Source organism: Lathyrus oleraceus, chromosome 6 (assembly GCF_024323335.1).
Source record: "Lathyrus oleraceus cultivar Zhongwan6 chromosome 6, CAAS_Psat_ZW6_1.0, whole genome shotgun sequence".
Lineage (NCBI taxonomy): Eukaryota > Viridiplantae > Streptophyta > Magnoliopsida > Fabales > Fabaceae > Lathyrus > Lathyrus oleraceus.
The window spans coordinates 353,431,232-353,450,997 of NC_066584.1; positions in this window are offsets into that span (position 1 = coordinate 353,431,232).

Below are 19,766 nucleotides of genomic sequence, written 5' to 3' on the forward strand. Positions count from 1 at the left end.
CATAATAAATTGAGCTAAGGGTCTTCAAAAATATCTTGGTCGTCTCCTTTTCCTCTAAAGGAGGGGTGATATGAGCAACGAGTTCTCTCCATCTCTGCGCGTACTGCTTAAACGTTTCCTTATCCTTTTGAGATAGTGATCTCAACTGATCTCGGTCGGGAGCCATATCAATGTTGTACTTGTACTACTTAACAAGTGCTTCTCCTAAATCGTTGAAAGTGAGGATGCTTGCACTATCCAACCCTATATACCATCTTAGCATAGCGCAAATCAGACTGTCTTGAAAGTAGTAGATTAACAGCTGATCGTTGTCTGTTTGGGTAGACATCTAGCGGGAATACATCACCAAGTGACTGAGTGGACATGTGTTCCCTTTTTATTTTTCAAAGTCAGGCACTTTGAACTTCACTAGAATCTTCACATTCGGCACCAGACATAATTCAGCAGCACTCTTCCCAAAAAAGTCCTTACCTCTCAAAGTCTTCAACTCTTTGTACAGCTCAAGAAATTGATCTTTCATCTCATCCATTTTCTCATAAACGTCTAAACCCTCAGATGGCTCGGAATGATAAATGGTGTCTTCATCACGAGGTAAGCTGTGCACTACAGGCGGTGGTACAGACATGACCAGGCTATATGCGGGCATAGAAACAAAAGTAGGCGCAAAGCCTTCAGGCATGAATTCGGTGGCATTCCCCACAGGATTCCGGCAGGCATAGCAGGTGCGAAATGAGCAGCAGTAGTAGGCATGGTAGAGGTATCCACCTCTGAAATCACAGTCCTCTGAGGAGGAGGAGTTGCGGGTGTTGGAGAAGACTGGCTCTGTGCAGCTAGAACTGACTCCATGATGGCAGTCGGGCGGGCGATCTCATCCTTCAGCTCTCTATTCTCTTGCTCAAGATGTTCCATGATTCTGGAGCGATTAGCGTGAGTGTTTTACCGAAGAGTCAGCTTGGCTGAAGCACAGAAGAAACACCAATGAGAAATCTAGCGAAAGAGAAACCTGCTTATGCAAATGATGCATGAAATGCGATTCTTGTTTATTCATTTTTATTTTTTCAAGGAACTTACTATATCATTTGCAAATATATATATATATATATATATATATATATATATATATATATATATATATATATATATATATATATATATATATATATATATATATATAATTAACAACAATTGCAATAATTTGATATGACCAAAAATATCTTTTCATTTATATCAATTCGAAGGATTAAACTGAGTACAATTTCAGAAACCAAATGAAAAATACAAGAGAAAAGGAGACTAGTCATCCTAAGGATCCCTAACAACAACATCAGAAGATCTGGCTGCAGGTGCATACTTCCTTCGAATGCGTCGAATCTCGGTCTCAAAAGAAGCCTTCATCTGAGTCTTCTCGAGGACAAACTGATCAATAATCTTCTTCCAAGTAACGGAAGGCTAAGGCATGCTAGAAGATGAAACCTCCGACTCTCTCTGTCTCTTTGTCACTCGGTCTTCAAGTAGCTCAATTAGTGCATCTTTTCCTTAGACTCCAACTGCAACTCCTCATGCTTTTTCAAGTAGCTCAAGTAGCTCTATTTCAGACTTCTTCAAGTGAAGAGCTTCAGCAATAAGATGAGATCTAGGAATCTCTTCCAACCCACTAAATGGCACTCTACTAGAAATAGGTATCCCCAAGAGATGGGCATACTCCTCCAACGTAGGCACAAGCTGATAATCTGGGAAAGTGAAGCAACGATAGAGAGGATCATAAAACTACACCAATACACTCAATAATCCTTTAACCACATCAGCAGACAGGATAGATAGAAGCTTCCCATGATGTTGTTTGAAGTCCAAGGGATCTAATACAAAAGATGCTAGCTTCGTTAACTCTTTCAAGTCGGGACATCTGAAACTGTACTTCTTAGTGTTCCTTCATCCACAATCCATGGTCTGAAAATATTTGCAAATAATACCTTAGTTCCTTGAAATTTTTGTGTGATGAATGTTATGATGCGCATGTGTAGCGGTGTATTCGTCGCTATATGATTTATTGGTTAAACCATAAGCAAAGCATACAATGAAATCGAGTCGCAACCGCACTTTTATTTATCCAAAGGACTGGCTAAAAAGCGAACAAAAGCCTAAGAAGTTTTACACATAGAAAACTAATGAAAAGATCAGAGAGTCTGGGTAAGGGGTAAATTACGCAATGGGAAGGTGTTAGGCACCCACTACGTCCTAGGTACTCCTAGGGAGCCCTTTTCACACTTGTTGTATAAAATTGTTATTTGTTATGAAATATTTATTGTGCAAACATGATTGGGATGATGAGAAAAGAATATACAATTTTTATTGTTTTTGTGTTCGAACGGATGAACCCGTTGCCTACGTACCTTCCATCAAAGGTAAGTATCAAAACGCCGTAGTTCGGCTAAAAGATTTCCAAAAGTTAGTGGATTCAATTTTAAACACAAGCCTTAAGGTCTTACGTTATCCACAGGAGAAAACTCAACCTTATACAAACAACAAGTCCACCATGTGAGAAAAGCTTCAACTTGCTAGTGAGGGGTTAACCCTATAATAAGCAAGGAAGACTTACAATTCAATCAACTAAGGACAACTAGGTGAGATTAACATCAACCAACTAGGATAAATCAAACCTACGGCTAATGTATGAAAACTTAACAAGAATGGACAAAGCCACAAAACAATTGAATGGGTGAAGTTAATTGATTATGATTATTCACAAAAGGAGGGTCAAAGTATGATTAAGATTGATTCAAAAGAAGTATTATGAAAATGGAGTTTGAAAAAGTCAAGGACTTGGGGTCCAGGTTTTTAGTTTAAAAGCATGAAGATGTTTGCACAATATTTATCTCAAGTTTTGAAAGTAATGTGTGAAAAGGTTTAGGACAAAATGGGATGAATGGATGAAGATGGAGTGTAAAACTTCCTAGAAGGTTCACCTCTTGAAATCATATAGAAGATGACTCAAGTGCGTCCTTTGGAATAGGCAATGAGCAATAACAAACAAGCAAAGGAAGAAAGTCAACAAAGGCGGATACCGGATGCCAATTACTGGACTTATACCAATCTCCTAAAACAAAACTGGATATCAGAGGCCACTCTATGGACTTATACCAATCTCCTCAATAAAGAAATAAAAAGTGGATACCGGATGCCAATCTATCTGGGCTTATACCAATCTCCAACAAAGCAAACACTTGGATGTCAGATGCCAATCTATCTGGGCTTACTCTAATCTCCAACATATGATCATAGGAAAACAAATGCCAAATTACATGGACTTACAATTGCATCCTCACATAAATCATCAAATGCATCAAGCAAAGAGAAGATGAATGGCCAATGAAATGGTCTTATACTCACTTCCATATCATAGGAACAATGGTCAATGAATGGTCTTACAATTGTCCTCAATGGGCAAACAACAAAGACATGTCATAAAGACAGATGAAATGATCATGCACTAATGAGCAATTAATGATGATAAATGTAACACCCCGATAAAACATGATAATTATTTAAATTAAGTTAATAGTATATTTATTAATTTAATTAAATAATTAGATTATTATTGGAATATTATTTGGAATTATTATTATTGGAATAATAAGTTGGAATATATATAAGGTCCCATTTGGTAAAAAGGGTTTTTACGTGAAAATCAGAGAAGCGACATAAAGTGGAAAAAGGGCAAAGAGGAAGAGCAAGAGAGCAAGGGTTGAAGAAGGGAAAAGTTTGAAGCTAAAGGATTGCCGGATTAACTCAGGTAAGGGGGGTTTATCGTCGTTTAATGGGTATTATGGGTTAACATGTAATGGATAGTGATAAGCCATTGATTTGACCCTAATTGGGATGTTGAATGCTGAAAAATTGAGATGAATAAGTTATGTAAAAGCTGTAATTGAATCTGTAATTGGATGAGTCTTGATTTTCCGAAAGTGTAGCTTTTTACGGAATTGGAATCGGAGGTTCGGAAGTCCTCCAACGGCGGAAAATGCGGAGAATTCTGCATTCTGCTTCGTGTTAGCGCAGGAACAACTTTCTGTCTTGCGTTAACCGATTAACCCAGGGTGTTAACCGGTTAACACTGTTATGAATTGTGAAATATTGCTGTCTGTCTTGCGTTAACCGGTTAACCCATGGTGTTAACCGGTTAACACTGTTGTGAATTTCCAGGAAGCGTGTTCTGTGTTGCGTTAACCGGTTAACCCAGGGCGTTAACCGGTTAACACTGTGTGAAAAGTGAAAAATTTATATTTAAATGTGGTGTGCATGTTTGATGTTTGGCCTATATTGGCGTATGATATAATAGGGATCATTTCCCGTTGTTTTGAGCGGTAGGGGTATTAGTAGAGCGTGCTAATACTGTGATTGATTATGTGGCATGATATGATTATGTGATAAATATGTGGATGATGTATGATTGTATGCATAATGCTGTGGATGTATCTATTATGTATGCAATTGCGAATGGACTGTTTATGGCTTAGAGTGTGAGCATATGTCCATTGTGGATGATTGTTGATGTTTGCATGACTAAGTGATTTAGCTTGCATATTGTGGCCTTTATGGTGGTAGCTAATTCCCATGGTGAGGAATTAGTGAGTGAGTTATTATGGATTGTTGTTGATGTTTGCATGCTAGGTGATTAGCGTGCATAGCATAGCCCTTGGGGTGGTAGCTAATTCCCATGGTGAGGAATTAGTGAGCGAGTCACTAGGTCTCAAATGAGTGGGACTAGTGAGCTTGGTAGCCGTATCTGGATTTGATCGGTGAGGTTGAACTATATGTTCACGAATAGTCGGTACCGCATGCATGGAGTCTCATTGCATAATGTATGTATTGTGTATAATATGAATGGATGTGTTCCAATATTATACGTGTGTTTTGATGTTTATGTTGAGCATGATTAGTGAGTATGAGTTGATGTTGCCGTTACTGAATGTGTGATATGATTAGGGTGAGGAGATGTGTTCATTTACTCAGCATTACATGATATTTTATAATGCTTATTATATCGATTGAGGAACTCACCCTTACAACTATGTTTCAGGTAACGTGCAGTGATTGAGTAGAAGCTAGTCCTTGGAGTCTAGTGTAGTTCCTTAGTGAGTCATGCTCTGGTAGATGTAACATCGGGACGGGATGTTTTGTCTTGTTTTCGGTTTGGTTGTTGAATAACCTTACATGTAATGTGTTACATGTTTTGCATGATTGATTAGATTTCTATCCGCTGCGGATTGTGCAATGCCTTGTTTTGATTAATAAATGAGCATGACCAGTTATTTTGATGAATGGTGTGAAGTGTCAAGTGTGACACCCTTAAATTGCATATCTACTCTGATTTATATTTTTTTGTTTTAATTATTATTGGGGTATTTTAGAAGGGTGTTACATTAGTGGTATCAGAGCATAGTCGGTCGAGTCGAGTCGTAATTATTCTGTTTCCCTGTACGTGATAGGTGTTGTGTAACCCTATCAGTACTTATTGTTTTAGCTTGTTGGGCTTTCAGAATAGAGATGGCTGGAAGAGGTAGAGACGATGCTGCGATTGCTGAGGCTCTGGGTATGCTAGCTGAAGTACTTGGAGGGAATCCGAATGTTGTGGGAATGGGAGCTGCTCGTCATCTGAGTGAGTTCCAGAAGAACAATCCTCCAATGTTCAAGGGAGCATACGATCCAGATGGTGCTCATAAGTGGTTGAAGGAGATCGAGAGGATCTTCCGAGTGACTGAGTATGCCGATAACCAGAAGGTCAGGTTCGGTACGCATATGCTGTCAGAGGAAGCAGATGATTGGTGGGTTGCTGCCCGCACTGAGTTGGAAGCTGCTGGGAGTGCTGAGATCACTTGGGCGGTGTTCAGAGAGAGATTCCTGAGGAAGTACTTTCCAGAGGATGTCAGAGGAAAGAAAGAGATAGAGTTCTTAGAATTGAAGCAGGGCAACCGGTCTGTTACTGAGTATGCTGCTAAGTTCATAGAGCTGTCGAAGTATTACACTCCCTATGATGAGGCAGTAGCGGATGGGGCAGAGTTGTTTATGCTGTTAGCGACTTTGGAGGCTAAAGATAAACTGGTGATTTGCGATCTAGCCGTGGTGTGTGATTTTCCTGATGTGTTTCCTGAAGAAGTGAATGAATTACCGCCAGAGCGTGAAGTTGAGTTCTCGATTGATTTGGTACCTGGTACTAGGCCGATGTCGATGGCTCCGTACCGTATGTCTGCTGTTGAGTTAACTGAATTGAAGAGTCAGTTGGAAGATCTGTTGGATAAGAAATTTATTCGTCCGAGTGTGTCACCGTGGGGCGCACCAGTGTTATTGGTTAAGAAGAAAGAAGGTATTATGAGGTTGTGTATGGACTACAGGCAACTGAATAAAGTGACGATCAAGAATCGGTATCCTTTGTCGAGGATTGATGATTTGATGGATCAGTTGGTTGGTGCGAGTGTGTTCAGCAAAATAGATTTGAGATCGGGTTATCATCAGATACGTGTGAACACTGGGGATATTCAGAAGACTGCTTTCAGAACAAGGTATGGACATTATGAGTATTCTGTAATCCCTTTTGGTGTGACTAATGCGCCTGGGGTATTTATGGAGTATATGAATAGGATTTTCCATCCGTATCTAGACAAGTTTGTTGTGGTGTTTATTGACGATATTTTGGTGTATTCGAAATCTGAAGAAGAGCATGCTGAACATTTGAGAGTGGTTTTAGAAGTTCTACGAGAAAAGAAGTTATTTGCTAAACTGTCCAAGTGTGAATTTTGGTTAGAAGAGGTTAGTTTTCTTGGTCATGTGATTTCAAGAGGTGGTGTTGCTGTTGATCCTTCTAAGATAGAAGCGGTATCTAAGTGGAAAGCTCCGAAGTCAGTTTCTGAGATAAGGAGTTTTCTTGGACTTGCAGGTTATTATAGGAAATTCATTGAGGGATTTTCTAAGTCGGCGTTACCGTTAACGATGTTGACTAGAAAGGGGCAAGCGTTTGTTTGGGACTCAAAATGTGAAGAAGGTTTCCAAGAGTTAAAGAGAAGGTTAACTACTGCTCCTATTCTGATATTACCGAGTCCATCGGAACCATTTGAGGTTGACTGTGATGCTTCGTTGTTGGGTTTGGGTGGTGTTTTGATGCAGAATAAGCAGGTTGTAGCTTATGCTTCGAGACAACTGAAGGTTCATGAGAGGAACTATCCGACACACGATTTAGAGTTGGCAGTTGTGGTATTTGTTCTGAAGTTATGGAGGCATTACTTGTACGGGTCAAGATTTGAGGTTTTCAGTGACCATAAGAGTTTAAAGTATTTGTTTGATCAGAAAGAGCTGAATATGAGACAGAGGAGATGGTTAGAGTTTCTGATGGATTATGACTTTGGTTTGAATTACCATCCGGGTAAAGCAAACGTAGTGGCTGATGCATTGAGTCGGAAATCATTGCATATGTCTATGATAATGGTTAAGGAATTGGATTTAATTGAGCAGTTTAGAGACTTGAGTTTGGTGTGTGAGAGTACTCACAATAGTGTTAAATTGGGAATGTTGAAGTTAACGAGTGGTATTCTGGATGAGATTAGAGAGGGTCAGAAATCCGATGTGCTTTTGGTTGATAAGTTGACTCTAGTGAATCAAGGTCAAGGTGGTGAATTCAGAGTTGATGAGAATGGTGTTTTAAAATTTGGTAATCGGGTGTGTATTCCGGATGTTACCGAACTTAAGAAGAGTATTCTTGAGGAAGGACATCGTAGTGGCCTGAGTATTCATCCGGAGCTACGAAGATGTATCATGATTTGAAGAAGTTATTTTGGTGGCCGGGAATGAAAAGAGAAATTGCGAGTTTTGTTTATTCTTGTTTGACTTGTCAGAAGTCAAAGATTAAGCATCAAAAGCCGTCTGGGCTAATGCAACCGTTGGCTATTCCAGAGTGGAAGTGGGATAGTATCAGTATGGATTTTGTTTCTGGTTTACCGAGGACAATTAAGAATTTTGAAGCTATTTGGGTGATTGTTGACAGTATGACAAAATCGGCTCATTTCATTCTGATCAGAATGGATTATCCGTTAGAGAGATTAGCTGAGTTGTATATTGAGAAAATTGTAAGTTTGCATGGTATTCCGTCGAGTATTGTTTCGGACAGAGATCCTAGATTTACATCGAAGTTCTGGGAAGGTTTGCAGAGGGCTTTGGGAACTAAGCTGAGATTGAGTTCTGCATATCATCCGCAGACTGATGGTCAGACTGAGAGGACGATTCAGTCACTGGAGGATCTTTTGAGGGCTTGTGTTTTGGAAAAGGGAGGTGCTTGGGATTGTTATTTACCTTTGATTGAGTTTACCTACAACAATAGTTTTCATTCGAGCATTGGTATGGCACCGTTTGAAGCTTTGTATGGTAGGAGATGTCGGACACCTTTATGTTGGTATGAGTCCAGTGAGAGTGTTGTGGTTGGACCGGAGATTGTTCAACAAACTACGGAAAAGATTAAGATGATTTAGGAGAAGATGAGGATTGCTCAGAGTCGTCAGAAGAGTTATCATGACAAGAGGAGGAAGTCACTTGAGTTTCAAGAGGGAGATCATGTGTTTCTTCGTGTTACTCCGATAACTGGGGTTGGTCGAGCTTTGAAGTCGAAGAAGTTGACACCTCGATTTATTGGTCTTTATCAGATTTTGGAGAGGATAGGGGAAGTAGCCTATCGTATCGCTTTACCGCCGTCACTTGCGAATTTGCATGAGGTTTTTCATGTGTCTCAGTTGAGGAGGTACATTCCTGATCCGTCACATGTTGTCCAAGTAGATGATGTACAGGTGAGAGATAACCTGACTGTTGAAACATCACCTATGAGGATCGAGGATCGAGAGTTGAAGCAGTTGCGGGGTAAAGAGATTGCTTTGGTAAAGGTAGCTTGGGGAGGACCAGCAGGTGGCAATGTGACTTGGGAACTTGAGAGTCAGATGAAGGAGTCTTATCCTGAGTTATTCGCTTGAGGTATGTTTTCGAGGACGAAAACTCTTTTAGTGGGGGAGAGTTGTAACACCCCGATAAAACATGATAATTATTTAAATTAAGTTAATAGTATATTTATTAATTTAATTAAATAATTAGATTATTATTGGAATATTATTTGGAATTATTATTATTGGAATAATAAGTTGGAATATATATAAGGTCCCATTTGGTAAAAAGGGTTTTTACGTGAAAACCAGAGAAGCGACAGAAAGTGGAAAAGGGGCAAAGAGGAAGAGCAAGAGAGCAAGGGTTGAAGAAGGGAAAAGCTTGAAGCTAAAGGATTGCCGGATTAACTCAGGTAAGGGGGGTTTATCGTCGTTTAATGGGTATTATGGGTTAACATGTAATGGGTAGTGATAATCCATTGATTTGACCCTAATTGGGATGTTGAATGCTGAAAAATTGAGATGAATAAGTTATGTAAAAGCTGTAATTGAATCTGTAATTGGATGAGTCTTGATTTTCCGAAAGTGTAGCTTTTTACGGAATTGGAATCGGAGGTTCGGAAGTCCTCCAACGACGGAAAATGCGGAGAATTCTGCATTCTGCTTCGTGTTAGCGCAGGAACAGCTTTCTGTCTTGCGTTAACCGGTTAACCCAGGGTGTTAACCGGTTAACACTGTTATGAATTGTGAAATATTGCTGTCTGTCTTGCGTTAACCGGTTAACCCAGGGTGTTAACCGGTTAACACTGTTGTGAATTGCCAAGAAGCGTGTTCTGTGTTGCGTTAACCGGTTAACCCAGGGCGTTAACCGGTTAACACTGTGTGAAAAGTGAAAAGTTTATATTTAAATGTGGTGTGCATGTTTGATGTTTGGCCTATATTGGCGTATGATATAATAGGGATCATTTCCCGTTGTTTTGAGCGGTAGGGGTATTAGTAGAGCGTGCTAATACTGTGATTGATTATGTGGCATGATATGATTATGTGATAAATATGTGGATGATGTATGATTGTATGCATAATGCTGTGGATGTATCTATTATGTATGCAATTGTGAATGGACTGTTTATGGCTTAGAGTGTGAGCATATGTCCATTGTGGATGATTGTTGATGTTTGCATGACTAAGTGATTTAGCTTGCATATTGTGGCCTTTATGGTGGTAGCTAATTCCCATGGTGAAGAATTAGTGAGTGAGTTATTGTGGATTGTTGTTGATGTTTGCATGCTAGGTGATTAGCGTGCATAACATAGCCCTTGGGGTGGTAGCTAATTCCCATGGTGAGGAATTAGTGAGCGAGTCACTAGGTCTCAAATGAGTGGGACTAGTGAGCTTGGTAGCCGTATCTGGATTTGATCGGTGAGGTTGAACTATATGTTCACGAATAGTCGGTACCGCATGCATGGAGTCTCATTGCATAATGTATGTATGGCGTATAATATGAATGGATGTATTCCAATATTATACGTGTTGTTTTGTGTCGGTGTTGAGTATGATTATGAGTATGAGTTGATGTTGCCGTTACTGAATGTGTGATATGATTAGGGTGATGAGATGTGTTCATTTACTTAGCATTACATGATATTTTATAATGCTTATTATATCGATTGAGGAACTCACCCTTACAACTATGTTTCAGGTAACGTGTAGTGATTGAGTAGAAGCTAGTCCTTGGAGTCTAGTGTAGTTCCTTAGTGAGTCATGCTCTGGTAGATGTAACATCGGGACGGGATGTTTTGTCTTATTTTCGGTTTGGTTGTTGAATAACCTTACATGTAATGTGTTACATGTTTTGCATGATTGATTAGATTTCTATCCGCTGCGGATTGTGCAATGCCTTGTTTTGATTAATAAATGAGCATGACCAGTTATTTTGATGAATGGTGTGAAGTGTCAAGTGTGACACCCTTAAATTGCATATCTACTCTGATTTATATTTTGTTGTTTTAATTATTATTGGGGTATTTTAGAAGGGTGTTACAATAAATGCACAAGGCATATAAGCAAACATGTGCATATGAAGTAAGCAATCAATCAAATGAAGTCATTCAGCACACACTATAACCAAGCAATAAGGCTCATACAAAAGGGTTAGGCATTGAAGCCAACTGGAATAGGGTTACTGGTGCTCTTAACCTTGACATTGAGAGCCAAGGTGAAGTAGATGAAAGGATATGAGGGGTGTGCCTCAGGCTCTTATCCCTGGTCAGGGAGAGCATTGAATATCAGAAGGTGTGGGAGTTCAGAAGGTAGGAACTCTCTCCACAAGTTAGACTCGATAGATCTTGGGTTTTTACTCACTATGCATCAACACAAGTAGTGTGAGCAAGGTGAGTGACTCCCAGAATAGTAGGAGATAGGTTACATATCTCTTTTGTCTACCAATTGCCTTATTCAAAGGACTTTTCCTGCTTGGGACAAAAGTAAACAAGCAAAAACATCACCCCTTAAGGAGGACTTCAGACAGTTGCCTGGCCAAGTAACAGGCCAGGTCTTCCAGACTACATGAAGAAAAAGGATTCTACCTCAATGCAAATGCTATCAAGCAAAGCAATGCAAGTTCTCAAAGAACTAAGCAACTAATGGTACCTGAAATCAGTCAAACAAAATCAGTATACAACTCAAATTCAAAACCAATATAAGATAAGGATCAACACAATCAGTCAAATGTGCAATGCACAAAGCTCAAAGCATATGAGCTAAGCATCCTACAAAACAAACAAGTTAGTTCATGATAATCAATCAAACTCAACCAACTTTCATTAATCTCCTTGAAGCATTTGCTTCTTAACCTGAAAAACCAAACTTAAACATGAGCAACAAGACCACTAGGACAAGCCTAGGGTCAAAAGGAGATAAAAAATCCAAAACAGCAAGGGAAAGTTATCCAAAATCAAGTTCAAACAATTAAGAAACAAACCCAAGTGGTTTCATGTTCATATCATTCATCATTATCATTTCACACACAAATTAGGTCAAGGCATGTCATATAGGACCTCAAAGAAGTCAACAGAAAGACTCAAGTCAAATCCAATCACAAACATTTCAATAAATTCTTAAATAAATCATGGTCAAACATCATCCATAACATGATAAGAATACCAAATTTCAGCTCATTTGGATCAAAGGAAGTAGGTCAATGAAAATCAGAAAGTCAAAACAAGTTCAAGCAAGCTCATACAAAGCACCAAAACATGCACCAACTTCAATAAATCATAAAACAGTGACAACACATGATAAATGAATGGGACTAAAACCATGACAAACTTTAAGATGTCTACAATACTCATGTCAAATTTCAAGTCCATCCAATTAAGCATTAGAATTTCACAAATCAAACACAAACATGTATCACAAAAAGTCAACAAATGACCAAACAGGGGAGAAAATTCCAATCAAATAGGAAATGCCATCAATAATTCCAGAAACATTCACATGTACTCTCAACATCCACAAGTATGTTCATGCAAAAATCCAGACCAATTTGAGTTCAATAAGCATGGTAATTAAAATCATGAAGTTGGACATGAATGGTGTGACACAAATTGTCACACCTCTATTCAAAAAATCATATCTCATCAACCAGCAATGATAAATTCACAAACTCTACACCAAAATCACCATGAACATGTCTAGTTTAAGCACAAAAAATTTCAGAGGCATTGGATTAAGTATCATCATTTCACAAGCAAATTGGCATAACATACATAAAATGGACAACATGAACAAACCCTAGCACATTTTAAAATCCACACGTGCAAAAAATCTGGAAAAATCACCATAATAAACTAGAGATCATGAGGAGCATTTCACAAAAAATCCCATCAAATTTGGATTAAAAATGAAGAACTTATGAATTTTTGAAGATTGGAATACAAAATGAAATAAATAATGAAAATGAAAATGATTTAAATAAAAATAAAACCGGCAGTGGCAAAACTGTAAATAGCCGGTCCCTTAAGTGAAACTCTGCGTTTCAATTAAGGATGTGTCACGCAGCCAATGGTCACATGGCAATGGAACAGTAAAAACATGCAAGAAGAAAATTCCAGCAGCCAAAACACGACCTGGGTTTTACAGAAATTAGGGTTTGGGTACTGTTCATCATGTTCATCAATCGTGATGAACTTTTTTTCCAGATTTGGGAAACAAACACACCATTCAAATCAGCAAACCATGTACATCAATAATCTAACAATCATTTTCGCTAACTCATGCTAACAAAAGAGAAATAAGCAAAAACATATTTGACAAACACACTTTACTTTCATGTTTCTCTCTCAATAGTCAACCATTTTCCACGATTTAAGTTTCATTGCAATCAGCATGGAGAGATCTTTCTAAAGCATAGCATGATTTTAAGAATGGCTAGGTTCGAAATTTTACCTAGCTTGAAGAACAGTGATGATTTGGTGGTTCTTTGGTCGTGCAAAGTATAAACAGAAGTTTCTTGATGCTCCAGATGATGAATGGATGAGTATTGGAAGTTCAGTTGCCTTGCTTCTAGTTCCAAATTCGAGCTGCCATGGAAGAGAGCTCAATGCAACAGTGTGGATTCTTTGCTCACAGTGATGAAAAGGTACTTGCTAAAGCTTCCAAAAGGATGGTGAATGATGAATCAATGGATAGTAGCACAAGTTCCTTTGAGATTTTCAGAAAAAAGTTCAGATGAAGAATCGAGTGTTTTGAGAGAAAGTGAAGTTTTGATCTGTTTTGGCAAAGTGTGGCTAGGGTTTTTCCAAATCAGAAATGTCCAATATATACTCTGTTTAACATCCTTAAGTTTGGTTAATGAAGTGGTAATTGGAAATTAGCTTAATGAAGTGTTTTAATAATTTGTGAAATTCACTCAAATGTTGCATGTGCTACAGTGCGAAAATGGGCCCAAACCAATCTCCAAATGTGATTTCTGAACACTTGTAATTGGTAAAATATATGGACAATGGTTAAATTGAAAGTTCACTTTTTCACCTCCCTCATTTTAAATTCAAGCCACTTGAAAAAAGGCCATTTTGATTGGTTGATTTTTGGTGAATTATGATGAAGGATTTGGATAGAGCACATCAAATATGACTTGTAGCAAAAAACCTCACTCAATTTGGCCAAATGGTTTGGAAGATATGCCACTTTGAAGTTCAAAAAGTTTTGAGAATGATTTGATCATAACTTGCCAACCACACATGAGAAATGAGTGTTCTTGGACTTTTTGAAAATAGGAGAACAATATCTTCAACTTTCATGTTGGACAAAAATTCATTTGAAGCTTGTATGATGATGTAAATTTGAAGAGAAGAACTTTCCATTTTTGGCAAATTCCAATTACAGGTCAACTTTCTATTTTTGGAAATTTTCTGTCTGACCTCAAATTCTTCACTGTGGATGTTTGACATGTTATATGAGGCTTATATGGACATGAATGAGGCCTCTCAAACCAATTCCCACCATCAAATCACTGATTAAATGCACAGTTGACCACAGTTGACTTTGCTAGGGTTTTGGTTGACTGAACCATGTTCTGATGAATTCCAAACCCCTACCACTTGATATCTTGATTTAAAATGATGTCATAACTCATATGAACTCTTGATGAATGACCATGGTGCCCAAATTCTTCAAGAATGGCCACCATCCTCTGTTCAATGGCTGATTTGACTGTTTTGACCTAGCTTGCTTCATCTGCAAGTAACATGGTTAGATGACAATATTTTTGTACCTTTGGTTAATAGACAGATGAAAAGCAATGATATACAAATGCAAAACATGCTTGGTGATCAAGAACCACACTCACAAGCTAACCCACCCACTAGGAGGCAAGCAAAGGTGCACAAAGATCCTTGAGGCAATGGTATGATATGATATGATGCCATGAGGGATCTTAGGGACAAAATTGGGGTCTTACAGATGCCCCTATTTAAGGTCATTCTAGCCGGAGAAGTGAAGTTTAGAAATCTTCATCTCGACGCGGTAGAATGGGCTTAAATAACAGTAATGAGACAAATTTTGGTCCCTAAGAGACCTCAAGATGCAAATGTATGCATGCAAAAGACACAAACTCTGTGGGGAATATGGTTCACACAGAAGAAAAGACGATCCGTCGGAGTAATACACTCACCAGGAACAGAGACTCTAACAAGACCCTCGTTGGGGATAGTAAAAGAAAAATACTGCGTGAGCAGGACACGACTTCAAGTTGGGGAAAAACAAAACTGACACAGCGTGAACAAGACACGAATCTGATTAGGGTAACAGAAATCAGACTGGAGACCTCACTGGGGAGTGAAGGACTCACACTGGGGAAAAGAAAATTCCAAAGGCAGAACATCCATTGGAGAGACACAAGCTGACTCCTGGGAAGAAGCAATAGGAAACTCCACTGAGGAAGCACCAAAGAATGAGATGTTACCGGTATAAGGGTAACAAACTCAGGAAGAATGAATATCTAAGACCGGTATAAGGGTGAGAGATATCAATCAACCAAACATCTGAGAAAGACCTGGAAAAGGTACATAAACTCAGGAAAATCTGACTCCACAGGGGACCGAAGTCATAATAGGCAGCAGAAAGGAAGGAAACCAGGGATACCGAGGTATATAATAGGTGACCGACCAAAACGTGAATTAGTATATATGCCAAAACACTCATCATCCGAAAGGAGGGCTTGAAAAAGCAAATCGACTTACAGGATGGACATCCGAATCCACAACGGGAAAACGAATCTTACTCAACTGGGGACACAAACCCAAAGAGTGCATGAGATATAATATCCATTACCGGCAGACCGTGGATAAGAAAACTCGCATGAGACATATTATCTATTACCGTCAGAACGAAGATAATAAACTCGCATGGTAAGAAACACCAGGGATACCAAGGTATATAATAGGTGATCTACCGAAAACGTGGATTGGTATATATGCCAAAACACTCATCATCCGGAACACAAACTGGTTAAAGGATGGATATTCGATTCTACAAAGAATACAAATCTTGCTCAGTTGGGGAAAATCAACAAAGGATTCCAACTAAAGAGCGCATGAGACATATTATTCATTACCGGCAGACCGTGAATAATATACTCGAAAGGAAAAGACACCAGAGATACCGAAGTATATAATAGGTGACTAACCAAAAAGAGAGACAATCGATACCAAGCATCCGGGTAAACGAAAGACAACTCAGAGGGATAAATTGCAAGCATCCGGCAATTATCCAACAACAAAGAATATTCGATTCCGCAAAGGGATATAACGAATCTTACTCGACCAGGGAAACACAAAAGGCTTCGACTGAAGAGTGCATGAGATATATTATTCATTACCGGCAGACCGTGAATAACATACTCGCATGGAAGATTATCCACAACCGGTATAAGGGTTAATAAAGGATAAATCAGCCGAAAAGAAAGGCACCGGGATACCAAACTAGGTATATAATGATGACCAATCAAAGGGAGCAACAACATTACCAACACAAGGGTAAATGAAAAGAGACCCGTTGGGGATAAATTGCAAGCATCCGGCAATTATCCAACCGTACCACAAGGCACAAACTCCGCTGGGGAGAAACATCAACACTTGGGATTTACAACTACCGAATACGGGGTAGAAGACCACAAACTCAACTGGGGATAGAAATCACCACAGGGAGACACTAACTCTGTTAGGGATAAAACCACTACAACAGGAATCCACTTACAATCAGGACGAACCACAAAAGTTACCTCTGTTAGGGGAAAAGAGATAGGACTTACAACTACCGAATACGGGGTAATAGCCATACTCTGGTGGGGATAACTATGAATTAGGGTTTACATCTACCGAATACTGGGTAGAAGACCAAAAACTCTGCGTGGGGATAGAACAAATCACAAATCCGCACGGGAAACCAAAAATAAGGTTTATAACAAACCACAACTCTGTTGGAGAGTAAGAAACAGGATTTACGACTACCCCCTACTAGGTAGAAAATCAAAACTCTTGCCGCGGAATAAAGGTATATAACCACCAATTCCATCAAAAGGGCAAGGAAAATAGGACTTACAACTACCGGTATGAGGGTAGAGGCCCGCAAAACTCCGCTGGGGAACAACCCACTGGGAAGCACAAGACAATTGACAAATAGCCAATTCAGGATCAATTCGAAAAGACAGACTGAATCAAGACACGTCCTAATGAGGATGTAACTCAAATAGGAAAATCCATCCCAATATATATATGTTGGGAGGAAACGGAAGAAACCGTCATCCACGAGGAAATATCTCAGTGGGGAACTGCAGAAGGACAGACAAAAGACACTTTCTGCTTATGGGGCTGACTCTATATGGAGAGATTTAACACCCGACATCTGCTAGGGGAGATCTATTGGGGATCTGCGCCACCATAGCAAGGAACAATCAACAAGAGATATATGGCAAGAAATGCAACATGAATATCTGAATGTTTATGGATATGCATGAATATGCGTGATTTATGTTTGATGAATGCTGACAAAACAGACATATCTAACACAAACAGGTCCAAGAATCAAATGCCCGGTACTATACTTCCAGGGGAGAACCAACTGGAAGGCCAATCTGCGGAGATCTACATGCCATAAAGCATAGATCTGCTGGTACTGCTGGGGGAGCAGAGGTTCAGAAATATCAGGAAACACCAAATCTCTGAGTGCTGGATCAGCAAACAACCCAACCAGCGTACAGAAAGTCACAACGGGCAAAACAGCCACCAAGACGAATCTGCTGGGGAACAAGAGAAAATCTCGAAGATCCAGAGGGGATCTCAGCATCAACTGAGAAACAAAGAGCTTTGCAACTCCAAACAACTCCGGGGAACAACCCACCGAAGGAGAAGAACATCATCCGAGTAGAATCCAACTGCATAAGCAACTCTACTGGGGAAAACTGCTGCTGGAGAAAACTAAGTCTTCAACAAAACTCTGCTTGCAACTAAGCTGGGGAACAACCCCATCACAAGATCTGAAGAAAGAAGATACAACCAAACCAGGAATATGAACCAAATGTCTTACCTGTTGGAGATCATGCCACCCTTGGGAGAGCACTGAGATATTCTTGAGTATCCTTTCGATCTTATGGATATTCACTTTGTTTAAAACAGCAAATTTTGAAAAATTTGATTTGTTTAAAAACAATGATATTTTATCAATTAAAACTTGCAAAACATTTGTTGAATTGAAACAAATAAGAGTGCAAATAATTGGATAAAAGCTCAAATTCATTTGATGGAATGGTAGCCTGCAAATGGCAAGACTCCATAGATCTGTACAAATTTGAAATCAGTGATATATATTGGAAGAGGGCTACATTGAACATAATGATCCTTTCTCTACCAATTTGAATCTCGATGTATTCGAAGCTTCAGTTGACGACGAATCGAGAATCCTCTGACGAAAGGACAACTGTGGAACAGAAAGTCTTGTCAGGATGCAGTTACTTGCCAAATCCCTAATTTTTTGCCTAGATTGCCCCAGGGTGAGGTACTCAATCTAGCGGGATGCAAATATTTTTCTCTTTTTTTTTCAAGTCTCTAATTTTTGCCTGGATTACCCTTGCGGGTTCTCCACCGAGACGCTCATTTTTGCCTAAGCCGCCCTTTTGGGTTTTCAACTTAGCGAGCTATTCTGTTTTTCATTTGCATATACTTTTTTCTAGGCAAAGTATTTCTTGACTGCATCTGAATTCACAGGACGAGTGAAATCCTCCCCATCCATTGTTGTAAGCATCAAAGCTCCGCCTGAAAGGCTCTCTTAACAACATATGGACCCTCGTAGTTTGGAGTCCACTTGCCCCTGGAATCGGGCGCGAAAGACAAAACTTTCTTGAGCACGAGGTCACCTTCTCGGAACACACGAGGCTTGACCTTCTTATCGAATGCTTTCTTCATTCTCTGCTGATATAACTGACCATGACACATGGCAGTTAACCGCTTCTCTTCAATCAAATTCAATTGGTCATAACGACTCTGCATCCATTCAGCATCAGTCAACTTGGCTTCCATCAAGACTCTCATTGATGGGATCTCCACCTCTACTAGGAGAACAGCCTCCATGCCGTAAACAAGAGAGAAAGGGGTTGCCCCTGTTGAAGTGCGTACAGACGTACGATATCCATGCAAAGCAAATGGCAGCATCTCATGCCAATCTTTGTACGTGACAGTCATCTTCTGGATAATCTTCTTGATATTCTTATTAGCAGCTTCAACAGCCCCATTCATCTTAGGTCTGTAGGGAGAGGAATTATGGTGTGCAATCTTGAATTCAGCGCACAACTCATCCATCATCTTGTTATTCAGATTAGATCCATTATCAGTAATGATCCTCTCTGGCACACCATAACGGCAAATCAGCTGGTTCTTGATAAACTTCACAACCACCTGCCTGGTTACATTCGCGTACGAAGCGGCTTCAACCCATTTGGTGAAGTAATCAATTGCTACGAGAATAAACCGGTGTCCGTTGGACGCTTTCGGCTCAATCATGCCGATCATGTCGATTCCCCACATAGAGAAAGGCCATGGTGATGAAATCACATTCAGAAGTGTCGGAGGAATATGAATCTTATCCGCATAAATTTGACACTTGTGACATTTCTTCACATACTTGCAACAGTCAGACTCCATTGTCAGCCAATAGTAGCCTGCTCTCAACATCTTCTTAGCCATGGCATGTCCATTGGAATGAGTACCAAATGAACCCTCATGGACCTCAGTCATCAATAGGTTTGCTTCGTGTCTATCCACGCATCTGAGCAAAACCATATCAAAATTCCTTTTATACAGC